General features: G+C 38.4%; 1 protein-coding gene across 14 annotated transcripts in view; it reads left to right on the top strand.

Moving 5' to 3' along the window:
* The window catches only part of DST (dystonin), a 512816-nt gene that overhangs the window by 77029 nt on the left and 410006 nt on the right, over positions 1–25781 (top strand). The gene's annotated exons all lie outside the window — the stretch shown is intronic.

Genomic DNA, 25781 nt, shown 5'->3' with positions numbered 1-25781 from the left:
GTGAGTAGAGAGTTGCCTTTTACACTGTCAAGTTGTGTGGTCATGCACTTGCTTACTTAGTTCTAAAAACGTGTCACGTCATTATTAAATAATTAAGTTTCTTTTTCTGTTGTTATCTGTAACAAGTGGTAGGACACTCATGTGTGTTCCAGCATGGAAAATGGTTTCACAGCAGAAACTGAGACAGAGAGTCACTAAGAAAGCCTGAGTTAGTCATTGTCAGGCAGAGTGAAACAAAAGCTGGTGAATCCAAACCTGATTTCAGGTTGGGTTCTTGCATGAGAATAGAGGCCATGAGGACAGCAGGCTGAGGTGCCATGAAGACAAGACAAGAGTTAGTGAAGAGAGGCAACAAGAAAGCCGGTCTCAGGATTGGAGAATCAGCAGAGAGAGAGCTGGGGCTGGAATCTGGGGAGGTCACTGACCTCCTCCTGGAGACTCTTGGGCCAATAAGACCTCTGCTCCTCCCTCCCTGCAGCTAGCCCAGGGTGACCCTTCACAGGTCCTGGCCTTCTCAGGTGGGATCTTTATATTCTCCTAAGGCAGCAGTGTTGTCCTTTTTAAACCAAATGCTCTGTGTCCTTTTTGACTTCGGTGCTGCCTATCCTGGGAGATCCAAGGCTCAACTGGTAGCTGGTCTTTGCCTCCCGAGCACATCGTCCTGTGTGCTCTAATTTTTTTCCTGGTTTGGTTCTCACACTTTTTTTCTTTAATCAAGGCTGTGACAGTTAATGATTGAGGGCTTAGGAAGCACCATTTAAAAACTTTTAAGTATTTTATGTTGACAATATTTTTACATTGTTTTAGCATAAAAACCCAAATGTCTCCTGATGGTTCATCCCTGTGCTGAGGGAGCCTATTATTGTCATTCCTCATGCCGCCCGTGGGGAGCCATCCTGATTTGACTTGATAATAAGTCTTTGTAAATTATTAAAACAGAACTGCCCTTCTGTGGAGGAAACTGTGTGGCAGCACGTGTGGAGATGGCTAGAAGGCCAGGAGGATGTCTGGCCCAGTGACTTGGCTAACAGTAATAGCAAGAAGCTAAATTCCTTTATAGGAAAAGTTCTATTTATCTTTAACCAATTGCTAAATGAGCACATAGTTAGAGATAAGAGTCTTCCTTTTTTGATATAATAAAACAAGGGTTATCTAAATTGAATTTTTGTATTTGCACAAAAGAATATGGAGTAGTAGGAAAACTTATCCATTCACAACCATATGCTGTTTTTTAAATGAAGGGAATGAGAAGTACAGAGATACAGAAAATTATTGTGGGCCCAGTCCATAACAGGCATTATTCTGCATGATTTACTTAACAACCCTTTGAGATACATGTTGTTATTATTCCTGTTTTATGGTTGTTGAAACTGAGGAGGCTGAGAAAGGATAAGCAACTTCCTTAAGGGTACCTCACTGTTTGGAGCAAAGTCTAGTATTTGGATCTAGATAGCCTTCAACAGAGCATTACACACTTCCCTCTTTGTTCTGCTGTCTTTGTATAATAGCTGGGCTAGAGGAGCTTATAGGTGAGTCAACTGACACACATGCAAACTAGTAAATATAATATTGCATGTCTTGTGCTATGAGGTTGTTTTTCTGAAGTTATGCATGCGTGCTATAGACGTATCTTGGAGGGCCAGAGATATTTATAGAGCAGCAGACAGCTGAGCTGAGTCCTGAAGATAAGGAGTTTGTCAGGTGGAAAGTGGAGGTAGTGAGGAGGAGGAGAACATGTACAGGCACAGAGGCATGAAAAGGTTAAGGTGGTGTGTGTGCTCAGGGAACAGTTTGAGGTGGTGTGGTCAGATAAGACTATGGTTTAGGTAGGGGACAAATTATTAAGAGCTTGTGTGTTATGCTGAAGAGCTGGACTTATCTTCTGATATAGGGATTTATTAAAGGTAGGGAATAGGTCAATTAGTTCACTTGCTCAGAATCTAGCTAATTCTTTGCTTCTTCTAATCTCTGCATGTGAATCAGGATGGAGAAGTAAGTGGTTATCATCAAACTTCAAAAACACTCAGCCACCATTATTCTCTCATGAGCACTCTTCATAACTGCTTTGGTTAATAAAACATACTCCTCATACCTCTGTGACTTTGAACCTGCTGTTCACTTTGTCCTCGAATACCTATCCTTACCTTTTGTTTGCCTGGTGAATTCCATTTCACCTCTTAAGACTGACTGATGTTCAAGGGCCTTGTTCAGCGGAATCTTTTACGATCCTTCCTAGCAGACATTGTTGCTGTTCATTTTCATCCTCAGCTCTTTGTACAGCCCTGCAGTATAGCAATTGTCCTGATGAAAAAGTAGCCCCTGCAGTAAGACCAATGTGGCCTCAAATCCTACTCTTTGTGTCAGTCAGAATTCTGACACAGGAAGCAGTTGGCACACTCAGTTTAACTGAGGAGAGTTTAATGCAGGGGTGTGGGCAGGATTAAGATGGCCTCACCATCCTACAAGCCAAACCTACTTACCACTCGTGGCCTGAAGGGCAATAGAAGGCAGTGGTGTTACTGGAACTTGGTAACAAAAGCTGAAACTATGGCAAGGAGAGCTGTCTCAGAAGCTGCAGCTGAGGAATGCAGCAGCCACAGCCAGAACCACAGTGATCAGGGAGAGAACAGGGTGAGAAAATATATAGCCCTCATAGCTCCTGCTGCTGCCTCCTATTGTTCCATCCTAATTGGAAGACAGAAGACAAGGGAGTTTGAGTAATATGAATCCTAGAGATTAGTTGTCATAGGGCACAGAGCAAGATAAAGAAGGGAAGAGAAGTTGAGAGGGGGCCAAGAACAGTGGGAATAAAAAACATACCTGGTAATCTTTGCCAAGTTGTTTCAACTCTCTGAGACTCAGTTTTCTTATTGTAAAGTGATAGTAACAGCATTATTTCATAGAGTTGTGAGGATGAACTGACATGGGCTGTGGAAAGAGATGATAAAGTGACCTGCAAAGATTAAACACTTAATAAAGAACAGTTTCTTCCTATCTTTGCCTTCCCTAGACTTTGTGTTCTTTGAGGGTCAAATTATCTGGCCTAGAATCTCTCTTGAAATCTAGCCACTAGATGTATTTTATCGAATGAATGATGAATGAATGAATGATGTTTATACATGAATATGTAAATGAGTGTTTAATTAGTAAGCATTGTAGGAATTCAGAGGATGGAGAGATTCCCACCAACCCCTTAGAGAGTCAGGGGCTGACTTCTTCTTGGAAGAGATGAGATTGAGTATTGGGCTGGGAAATGGATAGGCATCAGATGCTAGGTCTGGGAAATACTGAGAAGTGTTTGGTAGAATGTGGGAATTTGTATGAGAGAAGTGAAAAATAAAGCTTGAAAAAGAGATTGGGGCTAGAATACATTCCATATGGCCACTGTGTTTAAATTTTATTTTATTTGCTTCATGGAGACACTAGAGCAGGTGAGTGGCAGGATCAAAGCACAATTTTAGGAAGATTAGATTGGTAGCCAAGTGAGGGATGCATTGGAGGGTTGCAAGACAGGGCCAGTCAATACAGGGCCAGTTAAGAAGCTGCTGCAGTAGTCTAGGTGTGTAGTGATTGGGCATTGAGTTGGGGCCTCACCTGTTGCATTTGTTGCTGACATGTGAAGATTACTGCCAATGGGGTATCCAGACTTATTCTCTGAAGATGACTTTTTTACCCTGTCTGTTGCTGAGGGATGGATCAAAAGAGGGAGAGATTAGAGCAAGAGAAATAGCAGTAGAGACTACTCTGTTGCTTAAAAGGGACAATACCCTGGGGCATGTTCTTTGGGGCAATTAAAGCTCACTTCCTTCATCCTACTGTATCAGTTGTCTTGGGGACTGGAACTTGGGAGAACTGGTAGTGAGGAGGCAACTAGTTGCTTGTCTTACATTAGTCCTGCACAGCCTACTGGAACATATGGCCCCTGCTGACATTTCCATTTTTATACCATATGTGGACTTGAACCGAGGCCTCTTTGGGTTTGGTTAGGTGCAGTCAGCCGTGCCTGCTAGACCCGTTTCTATTTGACACATGCCAGATGCCTGTGCCTTTTCTAATGTACACATTTAGAAAAAGTCATTATTACCTCATGTTGCTATGAAAACGACTTCGATTATGGCTTGGTCATGGTGATTCAGGATTATTTGAAAGATTTTATATAAAGCACTCCAAGCATTTCTGGTGGCAATCTGAATAACAAACAGGCCCATGGCTGAGAAAGGCTTTAGTAGGAAGTAGCTGCAAAGAGAGATGAATCAGAAAATGTGACTGTGCGGTTTTTGCTGGCTTTCATTAGGACCATCCTTGATGAAATGGGCCACATATCAATTAGAATGTATCCTATCCTTTAGCATCTTTGACTGCTCTGACCTATTTATTTATCATGTTGTAGTCATAATTTATGGAAAGAATTTGTAATGGGAATCACTAATATAAACTTAATAATATATGTGTTTTATTTCACCTCTTTGGAAAATTAGATGTTTCTAAGGCCAAGTAAACTAAAATTTATGCTGATTTTCTCTCACTAAACATGTCCTGGGAAAAAAAAAATGAAGATAAGAATATTGGTCTTGGTGTTGAGGCCAGTACCTGACCCATGATCAAGTCTCAATGAACATGTGCTCTTAAAACAAACAAACAAACAAACAAACAAACAAACAAACATATTCTGGGACTTATCCTATATATTTAGACATGTCACTGGAACACTTAGGAATTTTCTATCACCTTGGAGCAGAAAGGATAATTAGATCCAGATCTCCAGTTGTTCTTCAATACCTTTTTTGAGTGTGTCTGAACAAGAATTTTTAAATATCATCATCATCATCATAAGAGCATTCACATTTATTGCATACTTACTACGTTCTGGGCATTGATCTGTGTGCTGTGTCCTGTACTTTCTCATTTCATCTTGCTGGTAATTCTGTAGGGTTAAGGATTCATTTCCCAGAGGAGGAAACTTGTCCGGGTCACATAGCTGGTTGGTGTGAAGCTGAGATCTAAACCCAGGCAGTCTGACCTGAGCATTTTGAGTAGAGAATAGAGAATTCCAAATGATCACATTTCTCATGCTAGACTTTTATCCTCATCAACTCTCCTATTTAATCACTTTGAGTCTCAGTTTTCCTGTCTGCATAGATAGGAACTATAGATGAGATCTTTGTGTGTTTTTTTTTTTAACTATTATGTCAAAAAAATACTATATTTAAATGACACTGAAACTGTAGATAAACCCTAAACCTCATTTTTATGGATACTTCCTTTCTGTAACAGAGTACTTACTAAGTAGCAGCAGTCTTTCTACCCTCCTGCCTGCTGACATGAACCTGTGAATGGATACCAACTCCCAGGTCCAAGAAGTATCCATGTATTTGGAAGTAGGGATGGGGTAGAAGGAAATAAAAGTTTTAGAGCACTTACAAATAAGCGTTAACATAGATGTTGTTCCTTGCATATTTATTGATTCTAGTTTTTTGTACACTGCAACAGTGTTATCCTTGCTACTTAGAATTTCGAGACTTTCTCACTGAAGTGAAAGAATATCTGATTAAAATTTGCTACTGCTCCCAGGTCATTACCCATGCAGCAGCTTATGCTTGCTCCTAGCAGAATCTTGGTTGGTGAGCATCTGTTCTTTCACTTTTGGGCTGCCTCTACAATTAACTGAATTATGGCACCTGACATCTTGGACTTAGTAATCAGAGGTCAGATAAGCTTAGCAGACATGATTTGTGGGCCTGTTTTCTGAAATGGTGAACACTGAGGAAGAAGGAGATTTTTATTGGGGGGATAGAAAACAAAACTTCTAACTTAGATATGTTAAATTGGAAATATCTATTACATATCCAAGTGTCTGGATTTCATGGATGGTATGAATCTGGATTTGGAAGACATTAGCAAAAAGGTGTTATTATATCCATGAATCTGGGTGCTTGACCCAAGACAAGAATGTAGATCAAGAATAGAGTTGCAGAGTGAGCCTTGAGGTTACCTAGCATTGAAATAAGGCTAGGAAGAGGACTGAGCTTCCCTTATAAACTTCAACTCTTCCCTTAGTTTAGATGCCTCTCTCTCTGTGCTGGTTTGAAATGATGTATGTACCCTAGAAAAGCCATGTTTTAATCCTAATCACATTTTGTAAAGGCAGCCGTTTCTTCTAATCCCTATTCAGTGTTGTATGTTTTTTTAAATTTTTTAATTTATTTATTAATTAAAAAAATAAAGAAACAAAATAAAACAACATACATAATCAGTAATTCACAATATCATCACTTAGTTGCATATTCATCATTTCTTAGAACATTTGCATTTATTCAGAAAAAGAAATAAAAAGAGAATAGAAAAAGAAATAAAATGAACACAGGAAAGAAAAAAAAATAAAAAAAGATTATACCTACCATACCCCTTACCCCTTGCTTTAATTGATCACTAGCATTTAAACTAAATTTATTTTAGCATTTGTTCCCCCTATTATTTATTTTTATTCCATATGTTCTACTCCTTTGTTGACAAGGTAGATAAAAGGAGCATCAGACACAAGGTTTTCACATTCACACGGTCACATTGTGACATCTGTATCATTATTCAATCATCCTCAAGAAACATGGCTACTGGAACACAGCTCTGCATTTTCAGGCAGTTCCCTCCAGCCTCTCCATTACATCTTGAATAACAAGATGATAGCTACTTGATGCATAAGAATAACCTCCAGGCTAACCTCTTGACTCTGTTTGGAATCTCTCAGCCATTGACACTTAGTCTCATTTCTCTCTTCCCCCTTTTGGTGGAGGAGGTTTTCTCAGTCCCTTGATGCTAAATCTCAGCTCATTCTAGGGTTTTTCTCAATCCCTTGATGCTGAGTCTCCGTTCATTCCAAGATCTCTGTCCCACGTTGCCAGGAAGGTCCACACCCCTGGGAGTCATGTCCCACGTAGAGAGGGGTAGGGTGGTGAGACTGCTCGTTGTGTTGGCTGGAAAGAGGGGCCACATCTGAGCAACAAAAGAGGCTCTGTTGGGGGTGACTCTTAGGCTTAAATTTTAAGTAGATGTGACCTATCCTTTGTGGGGTTAAGTTTCATATGAACAAACCCCAAGACTAGGGGCTCTGCCTATAGCGTTGCTTGTCCACACTGCTTATGAGAATATCAAGAATTCAACTTGGGGAAGTTGAATTTCTCCCCGTTCTCACCACTCCCCGAAGGGGGCTTTGCAGATACTTTTCCACTCATTGATTGAATCACTCTGGGATTCATCGGGGCATCACTCTGGACAAACCAGCAAAATCTCATGTCCTACCTGAGATTCCAGTACTTATGGCATTCAATCAAACTATCTACATAAGTTATATTAGGAAATGCACTAGTCAAAATATAAATTTTGTAACAAATAAACATTTTTTGGTTTAGTCTCACACAGAAGGTGACATTTTAAAATATTAATTACTATCTATTGTCAGTACCCTGCAATAATGACATTCCTTTGTTCTTCCTCATGCAAAAACATTTTTAAAATTGTACCTTGTACATTTCACTATTATTATACACTCTAGGCATTCCTAGATTATACCATCTCAATCTTTAACATCTATCTTTCTTTCTGATTTCATTTATGTTCCCAGCCCTCCTCCCTCTATCATTCTCACATGCAGCTTTTTATTCATTCCGTGTTTTGACATAATTATATTACAGTTAGGTAGTATTGTGCTGTCCATTTCTGAGTTTTTGTATCCAGTCCTTTTTTTTTTTTTTTTTTTTTAAGAGAAGGAAAGACAGAGAGAAGGAAGGAAGGATGGAAGGAAGGAAGAAAGGGAAACATCTTTAAACATTTTCTTGTTTTATTGTATTTTGTTTGTTTGTTTGTTTTTTACATGGGCTGGGGCCGGGAATCGAACCGAGGTCCTCCGGCATGGCAGGCAAGCACTTTGCCCGCTGAGCCACCGCGGCCCACCCTGTATCCAGTCCTTTTGCACAGTCTGTATTGCTTCAGCTCCAATTACCCAATCTCTTACCCTATTTCTATCTCCTGATGGTCTCTGTTACGAACAAAATATCCCAAGTTTATTCACTAATGTCAGTTCATATCAATGAGACCATACAGTATTTGTCCTTTAGTTTTTGGCTGGTCTCACTCAGCATGATGTTGTATATATGTGTTCACCATGTGCCTTTCCAGACGAGAGAACAACTCTGACTGTGTTCTCCATGTGCCCTTCCACTTGAGAGAGAAACCCTGAACTTCATTGGCCTTCTTGAATCAAGGTATCTTTCCCTGGATGCCTATGATTAGACATTGTGGTAGTTAGATTCAGTTGTCAACTTGGCTAGGTGAAGGTGCTTAGTTCTGTTGCTGTGGACATGAACCAATGGTACGTGAACCTCATCTGTTGCTAATTATATCCACAGTTGGCTAGGAGGCGTGCCTGCTGCAATGAATGATGTTTGATTTAATTGGCTGGTGCTTAAATGAGAGAGAACAAAGCTGCATAGCCCAAGCATCTCAGCATACTTCATCTCAGCACTCGCAGCTCAGCCCAGGCCTTTGGAGATGCAGAAAGGAATCACCCTGAGGAAAGTTGTTGGAACCCAGAGGCTTGGAGAGCAGCCCAGCAGAGATCACCCTGTGCCTTCCCACATAAAAAAGAACCTCAGTTGAAAGTTAGCTGCCTTTCCTCTGAAGAACTAACGAAATAAATCCCCTTTTATTAAAAGCCAGTCCATCTCTGGTGTGTTGCATTCCAGCAGCTAGCAAACTAGAACACTCTCTAAGCCAACCCTGCAGATAAATTCACTACCCTCCTTCTTATGTGGGATATAACTCCTGGTGGGGGGGGGGGTGTAAATCTCCCTGGCAAGATGGGACATGACTCCCAGGGATGGAAGAAAATAAAGCTTTGGTTGCTGAGATTTTTCAAATAGAGTTAAGTGGTCATTCTGGACGTTATTCATATGGATTATATAGATAGTCCTTTTTAGTTTCGTGTATTAGAATAGCTAGAAGGAAGTACCTAAAACTGTTGAACCGTAATCCAGTAGACTGGATTCTTGATGATAACTGTATAACTATGTACCTTTTATTGTGTGACCATGTGATTGTGAAAACCTTGTGACTGACACACCTTTATCCAACGTATGGGCAAATGAGTAATCAAATAGAGACAAAATAAATACATAAATAAATAATGGAAGGGGGGATAAGGGATATGTGATATTTTTGGTGTTCCTTTTAATTTTTAGTTATATTTATTTTTTGAGTACTCAAAATGTTTTAAAATTGTGGTAATAAATGCAGAACTATATAATGACACTGTGAGTATCATCAACCACAACTATGTGATGATATTGTATACTTTGGATATTATATGGTGTGTGAAGATATCTCAATAAAATTGCATATTAAGAAAAAGAAAATATAGTTGCCTCAGGCAAAGAAGGGTTCTGGGCTCTTTACTTCCATTTGCACATGCTCATCTCAGGTCAAGAAAGGTCATTCAGGTAGAAAATAGAGAAGGTAGCAGAAAAAGGATTTCCTAGACATACTTGTGACTTGTTCTCTTCTCTGCCCTTTACTAAACTGCTTCCTTGACCTCACCTTTTTTCCTTCTGTTGTTGGTTTCTCTTTTTGAGTCTGGGGGAAATTTTCTGCTTTTCCCATTGCATCTCAGTTTAACGTGGGCTGCAGGATATTTTGGAGCATTGCGTGGTTTTAAGTTTTTCAATTAATATATCAACAGAATTTTAGTTTATCTTTGTAGTTGGAAGCTTATGGAAGCATGGGGAAGCCTGAGAGCACACACAGCCTTGATACAGTTGAAAATGCAGCAGGGTGTTTCTCTGTTCCTTTCCTGCTTAGAGTATTAAGTGGCCTTCCCTTTCCCTTTCCTTTTCAAATATGTAGGACCAGGCAGCTTTGTTTGCATAACCTCAAGACACTTCCCCTTCTGTGGAAGGTTTGACTATACAGCTCATACCTTACTTGGCTTAATTAATCTGCAAAGTCAAAGCTCTTAAAGAAAATGTTTTTTCCCTTTCCTTCTTGGAATTTTAGAGTATGAATTGAAATAGTGAAGTCAAAATTTTTTTGCCAGCTGCCTGAAAAGTGTTATATTGGATTATGTCCACTCAGTTTACTGCCTCTTTACCATTTCTCTGCCTCCCTTTTTAGTTTTTTAATGAGTAGACTCTTACAGAAGATCTCATTTATTATAAATTTGCTATCAGGGTACAATAATATTTGGTGCACAGGCGCGTGTAAAGTTGATGGATTTTATTGAAGGATAGGCTAACGTTTCTCAAACAATGCATGAAACTTAACTTGGTGACGAGATTCATGTGTTCAGCTTAGAGAAAGATAAAGCATGTTTGTCTAACTCATCATTCTCTTCAAGGTCAGTATTTTTACTGGAACAAGGCCTGTTGCTGTTCTTTTTGTGTTTCTTGTACTCAAGGTCACCTTTGTGCTTAAAACCACAAATTCTTTAAACTCTAAGCAAAGGAAGACTGAAAGAAAAACGTTTAGATAGCCACTTTATACTTACAAAGTTTCATGGACAACTTTGGATCAAAGGACTGAAAAAAGGCCCCGTCAAAGAAGATCTAGTTTATTACTTGACCTCTCACCAGAACAATTCTTAAATTGTTCAGGGGAAATGGATATAAATTCCTTTATTTTAAACCATGTACTGCTAGCTTCTGTTTAGCATTTAGCAGCCATCTTTGCCTGAGACCATTTTATATCTGTGAAGGTGACGCATAGGTTTCCTGTTATTGTGTTACTCTCAATCCTTCTAGAATCAATGAATGTTAAAGCTTGAGGGGATCTAAGAGATTAAATGATTTCAACTTTTCTTCTGATTTCCTTTTGATTCCTTCAGTTTTTTCAGTGATAAGATACCCCAATGTTAGATAACTCTAATTAGTAGCAAGTTACCTGTATTTGGTAATCGATAAATAGTTTCATTTATAGGCTTATGCTTCCATTTCTCTGGATATTTTCCCCTAGAGCTAATTCTTATTTTTTCAAAACATCATGTTTGTTACCCTCTTCTAAACTACCCTCAAGGGAGTGGCAAGTGTCCATCTTATTTCTCTCAAAATTAGCTCTACTTTTTTTCAGCTATGAAATAATTATATGGTTCAAGAAAAACAAACTATGCAAATTGACCATTTCTAACAAAATTTAGGTATGGTTTAGGAGAGGAGAGGTCAGTCTGGGAATAACAATAATGTTCCAGGAAAATTATTGCTTTGCAGTAGTGCTTTATAATTATGGAGCACTTACATTTTTTTAAATATGTTAAAATTATCTCATTTAATATGGACAAGCAACCTGTGCTGTGGTTAAAGGATGAGGCTAAGTTAATCTGATGTTAAAATTAAGTTAAAATAGAATGATTGCAGGCAAGGAGGCAGAAGAATAACAATCAAAGTTCATAGAATAAGAGCCCCAGGTGTTAAGGACATATTGAAGTATGAGGGACAAGGTAGATAAGAGGTGATTACAAGTAGCAAATGCTGAGAAAAGGTATTAATTTCTAATTGGAAGACATGTCCTTCTATAAGCAGTATAGGTATGACTGAATTGAGCATCAGATGGTGAGACACATTGTTCCATATGAATGAAATGACAGTTGGTATCATTCCTCTTAAAAATGAGGATACTTCAAATGTAAAGACTTGAGGTTTTAAGGGAAATTGTACGTTTGCAATGAGTTAAAGCATTATACTCTGGAATAAACAATTTTGATCTAGAATAATATGAATGAATATTAACTCAAAATATTGTATTATTTTGTAATCATCTTCTGTTCTATTGTCAAAAACCCACCTTTTCAGGTACTGTATTTAGCAAACAGAGATGTGATTTTGGTAGGAGTCAGAATTTTCAGTGGGAGAGAGAAGAGAGGCAAATATAAAATCAGAGAAGTAAATTCTTGAAACCTCAAATTTGAGTTGTAAATAATGAATTTTCTCATTTAAAAAAGTATTTCATGGTTTTATCCATTGAAAATGTCTGGAAGCAATGACCAATCCAGTAGCAGTGAATACCTTTAGAGTTCAGATTGTGGTATCTTAGTGTCATTTCTCACTGAAGCAATCTAAGGCTGGATCTTCATTTAGATTCCTTAAGCAGAGCCTGAATTGGGGATTCTTCTGAAAGTGATTTGTTGAGGGAGAGCTCTCAGGAGGAGAATAAGCAGGATAGGGCAGGGACAAAGTTTAATAAACAAGAATATGGGCTTGGTTGGAGTCTCTCTTCAGCTTGGTCCTATGTTGAACTCTGGAGTATGAATTGTACCACAGAATTAGTCCCACCTAGAAACAACCTTTTTGTCTCCCGGATGAGTCAGTCATTCATTCGCTTTTGGCTGCCTGGAATGGGTGTGAGGAAGCTCCATTAAGCCCAGGGGAGTTCTCTGAAGAAGGGACAGCTGTGAGCCATTATGAGCAGGCAGTTTTCATATCTGCTGGGAGGTGGGTGCACTGGTCTGGCAAAAAGGGGATAGGTGTGGGGTACGCAGAGCAGCCATCATATAGATTCCTTGGAGAAATGACTGATTCAAGATCTGGGACAGGAAATAGAATGAGCCCAGCACATCTGTCAGACCAGACAACAAGGTAGCATTAAAGATCATTGGGGTCAAAAAGCACCAGAGGCAAACTTGAAGAGGTTCCTGCTGCCCAGTCAATAAACATCATGGCCATAATGCATTGAAGCACATCAATTGTTTAAAATCCATGAATTTATAATATGTATTTTTAAATACCCCATTGGTGACCTTTGGGGAATGCTAGGGAACCAACTCACTTTTCTGAAAGGTGGTAAGGGGAAAGAATCAAGCATTATCCTATATTTTCTATAAAGATTATTCCACACAGTAATCAAAATAATTGGTGAGGGAAGAAGGAATGATGAAATAAAACGCAGTTAATCTGCAAACCCTAATGAAATAATGGACTTTGACAATGATCATCAATGGCTACTAACAGCCCAAAAGAGAAGCATTATGTGCCTCCTGATGAAAGCATTCTTGCCCTCCAAATAAAACCTGAATCAGATCAAACCACTAATTCTAATTACAGATTTAAACAAAGCATAGGGGACAGATTAATATATTAAACAATGTAGTGGAGTTGCGACTAGAAAAACCAGCCTGGAAAACTCTAAGGGAAACATCCCAGTTTTTTAGTAAATGAATTGTAAGAAAAAAAATAGCAGAAGTGATCTATAGATTAAAACAGATTTAGAACACCCATCAACCAAATGTTATGTTTAAGCGAAGGTGAACACACCAAGTGAAAAAAAGAATTCTTGAAAAAGTTGGGGAAATTTGAATACTGACTGAATATCTCTCTATAGATATTCTATTTGTGTTCATCTGTGTATTCTTGATTTTCTTTAGTTCTTTGTCCATGTTTTTCTTTAGCTCTTTGAACATATTTAGGACCATATTTCAAAAGTCTTATGTCTGGAATGTTCCAGGTCTGATCTTCCTCATTGATGGTTTCTAATGCTTTAATATTTTCCTTTGCCTGGGCCATCACTTCCTGTTTCTCTGTATGTTTTGTAATCTTTTGGTGAAACCTTGACATTTTGGTGTTTTAATGTGCTATTTCTGTAATTTTGACTCTGAAGTGTTAGTTCCTTAAGCTTGCATCTATCTAGTGTTATGCCGGAGCTTTCCTTGAATTCCAGTAGCTAAAAAAAAAAAAAGAAAGAGAGGAAAAAGGAAAAAAATAAAACACCTTTCTCAGTTTTTGCTGATCCATCTGTGGGATTGCTACCCTGTAGAGCTTATCCATACAGTAAGTTTAGAGAATACTTCCAGGTGAAGGCTTAGCAGTCTCCCTGATCCTTTCTGTCTTGTCTTGGGCATGCCAGTGTGGCTCTAAGAATTCCCCCATTTTCATGGATACAAATGTCCCTATCCTCAAGGAAATAGTGTCTTCACAGTTCCAGAGACACTACACTAAATGTTCTACAGCCAGTAATCCCTATCCCCAGGCAGCACAACTTGACTGCTGTCCTGCAGAGTTGTGTAGGGATGCCAGGGTAAGTTGCGTGGTAGTAAGGCCATCACCAGCCAGACGTACATGTTCCCATATGTGCACAAGGGTTACTCTGCTCCCTCTAGAACTTGGACCAGGGGTCTGGTCTGTGCTGGTAAGTTGGGGAATGGGATAGCCAGGGCACCAGGAGGTCCTGCTGATTCTAAGTAGACTTTTTTTTTTTTTGGTGCTCCTCTTGTTACTGCAGTCTTTTAACTATTTTCTGGGGCTTTGTTTATGCCTGTTTTTGTTGGTTGTAGCAAGCTTCTGTCAGGCAAGAGAGCCCTGAAGCATCTCACTGCTTTCTTGATCCAGGCATATTTTTTCATTTTGAAATTTAAAAGTTGAGTTTTCCCTAATTTTGTTATTTTTATTCTTTGTGGATTTATTGATATTATAATAGAATCATTATGGAAATAAAATGAACTAACCCAAAAGTAAAAAAGACATCATACTACTTGGTTTTTTCTTGCTAAAACATAAATGATACCTAATTTGAAATTTTTTTCTTTTTTTTTATTAATTAACGGAAAAAAAGAAATTAACCCAACATTTAGAAATCATACCATTCTACATATGTAATCAGTAATTCTTAACATCATCACATAGATGCATGATCATCGTTTCTTAGTACATTTGCATCGGTTTAGAAGAACTAGCAACATAACAGAAAAAGATATAGAATGTTAATATAGAGAAAAGAAATAAAAGTAATAATAGTAAAAACAAAACAAAACAAACAAACAAACAAACAAAACCTATAGCTCAGATGCAGCTTCATTCAGTGTTTTAACATGATTACTTTACAATTAGGTATTATTGTGCTGTCCATTTTTGAGTTTTTGTATCTAGTCCTGTTGCACAGTCTGTATCCCTTCAGCTCCAATTACCCATTATCTTACCCTGTTTCTAACTCCTGCTGGACTCTGTTACCAATGACATATTCCAAGTTTATTCTTGAATGTCCGTTCACATCAGTGGGACCATACAGTATTTGTCCTTTAGTTTTTGGCTGGACTCACTCAGCATAATGTTCTCTAGGTCCATCCATGTTATTACATGCTTCATAAGTTTATCCTGTCTTAAAGCTGCATAATATTCCATCGTATGTATATACCACAGTTTGTTTAGCCACTCGTCTGTTGATGGACATTTGGCTGTTTCCATCTCTTTGCAATTGTAAATAACGCTGCTATAAACATTGGTGTGCAAATGTCCGTTTGTGTCTTTGCCCTTAAGTCCTTTGAGTAGATACCCAGCAATGGTATTGCTGGGTTGTATGGCAATTCTATATTCAGCTTTTTGAGGAACCACCAAACTGCCTTCCACAGTGGTTGCACCATTTGACATTCCCACCAACAGTGGATAAGTGTGCCTCTTTCTCCGCATCCTCTCCAGCACTTGTCATTTTCTGTTTTGTTGATAATGGCCATTCTGGTGGGTGTGAGATGATATTTCATTGTGGTTTTCATTTGCATTTATCTAATGGCCGGGAACATTGAGCATCTCTTCATGTGCCTTTTGGCCATTTGTATTTCCTCTTCTGGTAGGTGTCTGTTCAAGTCTTTTTCCCATTTTGTAATTGGGTTGGCTGTCTTTTTGTTGTTGAGTTGAACAATCTCTTTATAAATTCTGGATACTAGACCTTTATCTGATATGTCATTTCCAAATATTGTCTCCCATTGTGTAGGCTGTCTTTCTACTTTCTTGATGAAGTTCTTTGATGCACAAAAGTGTTTAATTTTGAGGAGCTCCCATTTCTTTCTTTCTTTCTTCAGTGCTCTTGCTTTAGGTTTAAGGTCCATAAAACCGCCTCCAGTTGTAAGATTCATAAGATATCTCCCTACATTTTCCTCTAACTGTTTTATGGTCTTAGACCTAATGTTTAGATCTTTGATCCATTTTGAGTTAACTTTTGTGTAGGGTATGAGAGATGGGTCTTCTTTCATTCTTTTGCATATGGATATCCAGTTCTCTAGGCACCATTTATTGAAGAGACTGTTCTGTCCCAGGTGAGTTGGCTTGACTGCCTTATCAAAGATCAAATGTCCATAGATGAGAGGGTCTATATCTGAGCACTCTATTCGATTCCATTGGTCGATATATCTATCTTTATGCCAATACCATGCTGTTTTGACCACTGTGGCTTCATAATATGCCTTAAAGTCAGGCAGCACGAGACCTCCAACTTTGTTTTTTTTCCTCAAGATGTTTTTAGCAATTCGGGGCACCCTGCCCTTCCAGATAAATTTGCTTATTGGTTTTTCTATTTCTGAAAAATAAGTTGTTGGGATTTTGATTGGTATTGCATTGAATCTGTAGATCAATTTCGGTAGGATTGACATCTTAACTATATTTAGTCTTCCAATCCATGAACACGGTATGCCCTTCCATCTATTTAGGTCTTCTGTGATTTCTTTTAACAGTTTTTTGTAGTTTTCTTTATATATGTTTTTTGTCGCTTTAGTTAAATTTATTCCTAGGTATTTTATTCTTTTAGTTGCAATTGTAAATGGGATTTGTTTCTTGATTTCCCCCTCAGCTTGTTCATTACTAGTGTATAGAAATGCTACAGATTTTTGAATGTTGATCTTGTAACCTGCTACTTTGCTGTACTCATTTATTAGCTCTAGTAGTTTCGTTGTGGATTTTTCCGGGTTTTCGATGTATAGTATCATATCGTCTGCAAACAGTGATAGTTTTACTTCTTCCTTTCCGATTTTGATGCCTTGTATTTCTTTTTCTTGCCTAATTGCTCTGGCTAGAACCTCCAACACAATGTTGAATAATAGTGGTGATAGTGGACATCCTTGTCTTGTTCCTGATCTTAGGGGGAAAATTTTCAATTTTTCCTCATTGAGGATGATATTAGCTGTGGGTTTTTCATATATTCCCTCTATCATTTTAAGGAAGTTCCCTTGTATTCCTATCTTTTGAAGTGTTTTCAACAGGAAAGGATGTTGAATCTTGTCAAATGCCTTCTCTGCATCAATTGAGATGATCATGTGATTTTTCTGCTTTGATTTGTTGATATGGTGTATTACATTAATTGATTTTCTTATGTTGAACCATCCTTGCATACCTGGGATGAATCCTCCTTGCTCATGATGTATAATTCTTTTAATGTGTTGTTGGATACGATTTGCTAGAATTTTATTGAGGATTTTTGCATCTATATTCATTAGAGAAATTGGTCTGTAGTTTTCTTTTTTTGTAATATCTTTGCCTGGTTTTGGTATGAGGGTGATGTTGGCTTCATAGAATGAATTAGGTAGTTTTCCCTCCACTTCAATTTTTTTGAAGAGTTTGAGGAGAGTTGGTACTAATTCTTTCTGGAATGTTTGATAGAATTCACATGTGAAGCCGTCTGGCCTGGACTTTTCTTTTTAGGAAGCTTTTGAATGACTAATTCAATTTCTTTACTTGTGATTGGTTTGTTGAGGTCATCTATGTCTTCTTGAGTCAAAGTTGGTTGTTCATGTCTTTCCAGGAACCCGTCCATTTCATCTAAATTGTTGTATTTATTAGCGTAAAGTTGTTCATAGTATCCTGTTATTACCTCCTTTATTTCTGTGAGGTCAGTAGTTATGTCTCCTCTTCCATTTCTGATCTTATTTATTTGCATCCTCTCTCTTCTTCTTTTTGTCAGTCTTGCTAAGGGCCCATCAATCTTATTGATTTTCTCATAGTACCAACTTCTGGTCTTATTGATTTTCTCTATTGTTTTCATGTCCTCAATTTCATTTATTTCTGCTCTAATCTTTGTTATTTCTTTCCTTTTGCTTGCTTTGGGATTAGTTTGCTGTTCTTTCTCCAGTTCTTCCAATTGAACAGTTAATTCCTGCATTTTTGCCTTTTCTTCTTTTCTGATATAGGCATTTAGGGCAATAAATTTCCCTCTTAGCACTGCCTTTGCTGCGTCCCATAAGTTTTGATATGTTGTGTTTTCATTTTCATTCGCCTCGAGGTATTTACTAATTTCTCTTGCAATTTCTTCTTTGACCCACTTGTTGTTTAGGAGTGTGTTGTTGAGCCTCCACGTATTTGTGAATTTTCTGGCACTCTGCCTATTGATTTCCAACTTCATTCATTTATGATCCGAGAAAGTGTTGTGTATGATTTCAATATTTTTAAATTTGTTAAGACTTGCTTTGTGACCCAGCATATGGTCTATCTTTGAGAATGATCCATGAGCCCTTGAGAAAACGGTGTATCCTGCTGTTGTGGGATGTAATGTCCTATAAATGTCTGTTAAGTCTAGCTCATTTATAGTAATATTTATAGTAATATTGATCCTCTGTCTAGATGTTCTGTCCATTGATGAGAGTGGGGAATTGAAGTCTCCAACTATTATGGTATTTGTGTCTATTTCCCTTTTCAGTAATTGCAGTGTATTCCTCACGTATTTTGGGGCATTCTGATTCGGTGCGTAAATATTTATGATTGTTATGTCTTCTTGTTTAATTGTTCCTTTTATTAGTATATAGTGTCCTTCTTTGTCTCTTTTAACTGTTTTACATTTGAAGTCTAACTTGTTGGATATTAGTATAGCCACTCCTGCTATTTTCTGGTTGTTATTTGCATGAAATATCTTTTCCCAACCTTTCACTTTCAACCTATGTTTATCTTTGGGTCTAAGATGTGTTTCCTGTAGACAGCATATGGAAGGATCCTGTTTTTTAATCCATTCTGCCAGTCTATGTCTTTTGATTGGGGAATTCAGTCCATTAATATTTAGTGTTATTACTGTTTGGATAATATTTTCCTCTACCATTTTGCCTTTTGTGTTATATATATCATATCTGACTTTCCTTCTTTCTACACTCTTCTCCATACCTCTCTCTTCTGTCTTTTCTTATCTGACTCTAGTGCTCCCTTCAGTATTTCTTGCAGAGCTGGTCTCTTGGTCACAAATTCTCTCAGTGACTTTTTGTCTGAGAATGTTTTAATTTCTCCCTCATTTTTGAAGGACAATTTTGCTGGATATAGGAGTCTTGGTTGGCAGTTTTTCTCTTTTAGTAATTTAAATATATCATCCCACTGTCTTCTAGCTTCCATGGTTTCTGCTGAGAAATCTACACATAGTCTTATTGGGTTTCCCTTGTATGTGATGGATTGTTTTTCTCTTGCTGCTTTCAAGATCCGCTCTTTCTCTTTGACCTCTGACATTTTAACTAGTAAGTGTCTTGGAGAGCGCCTATTTGTGTCTAATCTCTTTGGGGTGCGCTGCACTTCTTGGATCTGTAATTTTAGGTCTTTCATAAGAGTTGGGAAATTTTCAGTGATAATTTCTTCCATTAGTTTTTCTCCTCCTTTTCCCTTCTCTTCTCCTTCTGGGACACCCACAACACGTATATTTGTGCGGTTCATATTGTCCTTGAGTTCCCTGATACCCTGTTCAAATTTTTCCATTCTTTTCCCGATAATTTCTGTTTCTTTTTGGAATTCAGATGTTCCATCCTCCAAATCACTAATTCTATCTTCTGTCTCTTTAAATCTATTATTGTAGGTATCCATTGTTTTTTCCATCTTTTCTACTTTATCCTTCACTTCCATAAGCTCTGTGATTTGTTTTTTCAGTTTTTCTATTTCTTCTTTTTGTTCAGCCCATGTCTTCTTCATGTCCTCCCTCAATTTATCGATTTCGTTTTTGAAGAGGTTTTCCATTTCTGTTCATATATTCAGCATTAGTTGTTTCAGCTCCTGTATCTCATTTGAACTATTGGTCTGTTCCTTTGACTGGGCCATATTTTCAATTTTCTGAGCGTGATCCGTTATCTTCTGCTGGCGTCTGGGCATTTACTCAGATTTCCCTGGGTGTTGGACCCAACAGGTTGGAAGATTTTTATGTGAAATCTCTGTGTTCTGTTTTTCTTATCCTTCCCAGTAGGTGGCGCTCGTGGCCCACGTTTGTCTGCGGGTTCCACCAGTAAAAGGTGCTTTGGGTCCTTTAACTTTGGATAACTCTCGCCGTGGGGGAGGTCTGCCAGCTGAAGTGGCTTGGAAGAGTGCCAGCCAGCCCGGGGGTCTGAACACGGGGAGGGTCGCTGGCCGCCGCAGCCTGGGAGAGTGCCCAACCAAATTTCCTAGTCTGCCTGGGGTACCAAGCGTGGCGGTAGAGCGCCAGCCGCCGCAGCCCGGGAGTGTGCACCGTTCCCAGCCGGACCGGGGAGTCACGTGTTTGGAAGGGACCCCCCCGGTCACCGTTCTCCACGGTCTGGGAATTTCCAATCTAATTCTCTCAGTTGGTCTGGGGGGCCTCGCGTGGTGGGGGCGCCAACCGCCGCGGCTTTAGGGGACCACCTGCCCAATTCTGCCAACTGGCCTGGAAGGAGGAAGGGAGGGACTCCGGTCGCTTGCCGTCCTGCCTGGGAAAGCCCGCGCCCCTCGGCGATCTCACCGGAGCTGGTTCTCCCAGACAGTCAGCCATTCCAGGATGGGGTACGCTGTCTTTTTGATGTCTGTCGTGGCTCTGGGAGCTGTTCTGTATCATTTCTACTCCCGTAGTAGCTGTTCTGGAGGAGGAAAGGTGAGGGTGGCAAGGCTGTCGAGGACGGTGGCAGAGGAGCCGGTGAATGCGGAAGAGGGCGCGGTGGTGGTTGGAGAGCCGTCGGAGCAGGAGGAGAAAGGGAAGGATAAGATGGCGGATGGAGCGCCGCCAGAGCAGAAGGGGAAAGGGAAGGGAGAGGAGGGCTGGATGACGTTGGGAGCACCTCCCGCCTGTGGAGAAAGAGGGAGAGGAAGGCTGAACGGCGGCGGGAGCGCTGCCCGCCCGCGGAGAAAGAGGGAGAGGAGGGCTGGATGGTGGCGGGAGCGCCGCCCGCCCGCGGAACTGAAATTTTTTTCTTAGTAAGTGGAATTTTTCCATTCCAGTATCACTTTATTCCAGCAAACTACACTTACGTCTTCTCACAGAGCTCATGAAATTTTGATGATGGCTAAAATGCAAGATATTGAGTTACCAAATTGATTTGAGTCAATCTTTAATGTGACTTCATATTCTGTTACTTAATTGTCTATTCTGGTGGTAGGTTTCCAATTGTAGATTATTTGCTTTTATTTTGCTCCTTACGCTTTTACTCTTTTCTTACCAAATAGGGAGGCAAGTCAGTGATTTACACATTTGTGTTTAAAGATTAAGAGAGTTTGAAATTATCATTAATTAGGATGCTTCAGAATTGTCTGTGAATTGATTTATATGTCATCCCTAATAGTAATGGCCATGGATAAATGAGAACTGATTTTGATTTTTATCTGTTTTGCCAAATGCCAAAAAAAAAACCCTTTTGCTTTCTCTGAAACTGAATGACCGGGCTTGAATATCATTAAAAAGCAGTGAGGTCCTTATAGGACATGCTTATTAATTTTCATAACCAGTGTCCACAGAAAAATATAGGACATGCTTTCATGCTTATTAATTTTTGTAACCAGTATCAACAGAAAAATAATTATTTTTTAATTTCCAGCCTAAGTGTTGAAAATGTGCCCCCCTTTTGCTATTATTAGATTAACCATTTTCCTTGAATTTTGATAATAACCTGTTTTGACATATCATTTTCGGCGTTTTCTCCTGCTTTTGCAATTTAAGAAGTTTAAACATTGTTGAGCACAAACGTTTGTCTCCAATTCAGAAAGTCAAAAATTATATGTTCAACCTAAACATATACTTTAAAGTGGTGTTCTTTGTGCAGTTGGCTCTTTGGAGTTGAAAACAAGGGTGTCAGAAAATCATTAGTCTAGATTCTAGTGCCTCTCCCTCCCCCCCCCCCCTTTTTTTGTCTCTGTGAAACATGAGATTAGCCACTCATATAATAAAGTGTGAAGTAGTGTTAGACTACATTTCTTCTACTGATGACAAATTGTAGAAATTTTGATTTTCACCAATAAAGAGAAATCACTTGGATTAATTAAATATCTGATTATTATCTCCTTTTCAGTTGTGTTATTGCCCTTCCTTGGAAGTAAAAGGCTGACTATGGTTGGAGAGTTTTAGAATTCTGTGTCCCATGGCTTGTTCTTAAAAACCTGGTGATTCCTTTTTTAATATAAAAATAAACTTTTGGGTCTGAAGGTGGGAGGTAGAGTGGGAAGATGAGTCAGTGAGTGTCAGGCATTGTTTGATTAATTTTGGCAATTACTTACTGTTTGCTTTATACCCTTAGTTTTTCATTGTTTCTCTTTTTTTCTCTAAGTATATATAAACATTGAGGAAGAGATTGTTTTCTATTACTAGGCACTGTATAAGTATTTCATTAATTGATGTTTTTAAATACCTCTAACTGGGCCACGGTGGATCAGTGACAGAGACCAGGGTTCATTTCCTGGTGCCTGCCCATGCTAAAAAAAAAATAATAAATCTCTCACTTTAAAAAAAAAAAAAAAAAAGAGCAATACTGCTTTCCTAGAAACCTTGTGGGATTTCAATAAATTTTTTTTTTTTTTTTTTTTTTTTAAAGGAAAGACAGAGAGAAGGAAGGAAGGATAGAAGGAAGGAAGGAAGGAAGAAAGGGAAACATCTTTTAAACATTTTCTTGTTTTATTGTACTTTGTTTCTCCGTTTTTTGTTACATGGGCTCGGGCCGGGAATCGAACCGAGGTCCTCCGGCATAGCAGGCAAGCACTTTGCCCGCTGAGCCACCGCGGCCCGCCCTCAATAAATTTTTAATAGCAGTGAAACTCTGGTCTACTTTTTTTTCTGAATAGTTGTTGTGTATCCATCACGAAATAAGAGAAAGTTGTAAGGTGAGAGTTCAGAGTGAGAAAAGCAGAGAAAAGGAAATCATAGGCTGAGTTATTTTGGTGAATTGCCAAATTAGATTGTATTTTATATGTGTAAAAGTACCTTTCTTGATACTCTTTTTAAAGTTATCTGTTCACCATGGGAAAAGAATTAAAATTTTTTTTTTTTATGATATACTACAAAAGTACTGTTCTGTTAAAAGCATGGGTCCAATTCAGTTTTCTTGAGCTAAGACATATGTCTTTCAGTGGATGTAGGCAGTATATTTCATGTATATTTGGAATGGCTAGAAAGTGTGCATTATGGAGCCAGCAAGGCTCTGTGTGTTTAGATCCTAGCTCCAGCACTTACTAGCTCTGTGCCTTTGGGCAAGTGAGTTATTTAGCTTCTCTGCAACTCAGATTCCTCAATCTGTAGAATGGTCTTAACTTCATAATCCTGTTGTGATAATTAATATTTTTATGATGCTTAAAACAATGCTTGATATATAAGAGTTTTATGTTTACTATTTTTTATTTATTGGCTACTTTGGTGTAGAAAGGGTTCTAAAAATATAGAATACTAGAGATAAGGAGGTAAATAATATAAGGTTCTTGACCTCAAGGATCTTAGTCTTGTGGCTGTGAGGCAGACAAATAAACAAATGTTTACCATGTGGTATATAGAGGACGTTCCAAGAGAATATTAGAGAATCACATCTCAAAATAGGGAGGTTATATAAAGCTTCCTGGTAGAAGTGGTTGCTGAGTTGTCTTGTGAAACTAATTGAAAAAAATGGAAAGAGCCTTCCAGGCAGAAGGAGTAGCATGTACAAAGGTCCTGAGTAAGAGAGAGCTTTATGAGTTGGGGGAATTAGAAATAGTTCCTAATGAAACTGAGAATGAGTAAGGTCATAAAGGACCCTGTTTGTCATGACAGGAAGTTGGGACCTTTGTCTTTTGGCATTGGGGGCTGCTGAAGGAATGTAAGTAAGCAAAAGCTGTGATGAGAATTCTAGTGTAGAAAGATTAGATTAGTGCCAGTGTGGCATATGAATTGGAAGGGTTCAAGGTTAGAGTCAGAGAAACTAAAGCTTTGTTCCAAGTAAGAAATGATGAAGGCCTAAATTAAGATAGTAATAATGTACATGAGAACTAAAAGAATTTAGAACAAATATAATTTGGTGATAGATTGATGTGAGAGATGAGAAAAAAGAAGTCAGAGGTGTTTGTTTCTAAATTTAGCAAATGAGTAGGTTATAGACTCTTACAAAAATTGGAATAAAGAAGGATGAGGGGGATAGGGTCTGGTGATAGTGAGGGCAAGATGTATTTGATTTTTTATGTGTTGGTTTTGAAGTGTCTATGAGACTTTCAAGAAGTGATGTCTAAGATTGTACAACAGGACTGATGGTAAAAACTCAGAAATGGATAGCACAATACTACCTAACAGTAGTACAATTATGTTAGAACAGTGAATGAAGCTGAATGTGAGAATGATAGAGGAAGGAGAGCTGGGGCCACAAATGAAATCAAAAAGAAAGATAAACGATAAAGACTGAGATGGTATGATCTAGGAATGCCTAGAGTATATAATGATAGTAATTAAATGTACAAATTTAAAAATGTTTTTGCATGAGGAAGAGCAAAGGAATGCTATTACTGCAGGGTGTTGAAAATAGATGGTAATTAATATTTTAAAATTTTAACTTATTGTGAGACTAAAGCAAAAAATGTTTATTTGGTACAAAATTTATATTTTGGCTAGTGCAGTTCCTAATATAACTTATGTAGACAGCTTAATTCAACACCGTAAGTACATGGAACCTTGAATAGGGCATAAGATTTTGTATGTTTGTCCAGAGTGATGCCCCATTAAATCCCAGAGTGATTTGAACAGTGAGTAAAAAAGTATTTGCAAAGTCCCCTTGGGGGAATGGTGAGAAAGGGGGAAAAATTCAACTTCCCCAAGTGGAGAATTCTTGATATTCTCACAAGCAGTGGGAACAACCAAATCAATAGGGTGAGTCCCCAATCTTGGGGTTTGTTCTTATGAGACTTAATCTCACAAAGGATAGATCAAGCCTACTTAAAATTAGGCCTAAGAGTCACCCCCAAGAGAACCTCTTTTGTTGCTCAGATGTGGCCCCTCTCTCCAGCCAACGCAACAAGCAAACTCACTGCCCCCCCCATCTAGGTGGGGCATAACTCCCAGGGGTGTGTACCTTCCTGGCAATGTGGGACAGAAATCCCAGAATGAGCTGAGATTTCAGCATCAAGGGATTGAAAAAACCTTCTCGACCAAAAGGGGGGAAGAGTGAAATGAGACAAAATAAAGTGTCAATGGCTGCGAAATTCCAAACAGAGTGGAGAGGTTATCCTGGAGGTTATTCTTATGCGTTAAATAGATATCACCTTGTTAGTCAAGATGTAATGGAGAGGCTGGAGGAAACTGCCTGAAAATGTAGAGCTGTGTTCCAGTAACCATGTTTCTTGAAGATGATTGTGTAATGATACAGCTTTCACAATGTGACTGTGTGATTGTGAAAACCTTATGTCTGATGCTCCTTTTATCTGCCTTATCAACAGACGAGTAAAACATATGGAATAAAAATAAATATAGGGGGATCAAATGTTAAAATAAATTTAGAAGATTGAAATGCTGGTAATCAATGAAAGGGAGGGGTAAGGGATATGGTATGTATGCATTTTTTTCTGTTGTCTTTTTATTTCTTTTTCTGAATTGATGCAGATGCTCTAAGAAATGCTCATGATGATGAATATGCAACTATGTTATGATATTGTGAATTACTGATTATATATGTAGAGCGGAATGATCGTATGTTAAGAATGCTTTTGTTGTTTTATTTTTAAAAAAATAATTAAAAAAAGAGAAGTGATGTCTAGAAAGCAGTTGGGTATAAGAATATGGAACTCAGAGGAAAGATGAAAGTTGATATGGTGGTTTGAAACTGTATGTACCCCAGAAAAACATGTTCTTAAATTTAATCCATTCTT

This window comes from Tamandua tetradactyla, chromosome 5, assembly GCF_023851605.1.
Source record: "Tamandua tetradactyla isolate mTamTet1 chromosome 5, mTamTet1.pri, whole genome shotgun sequence".
Classification (NCBI taxonomy): Eukaryota; Metazoa; Chordata; class Mammalia; order Pilosa; family Myrmecophagidae; genus Tamandua; species Tamandua tetradactyla.
This window is presented reverse-complemented; position numbering and strand designations above follow the sequence as displayed.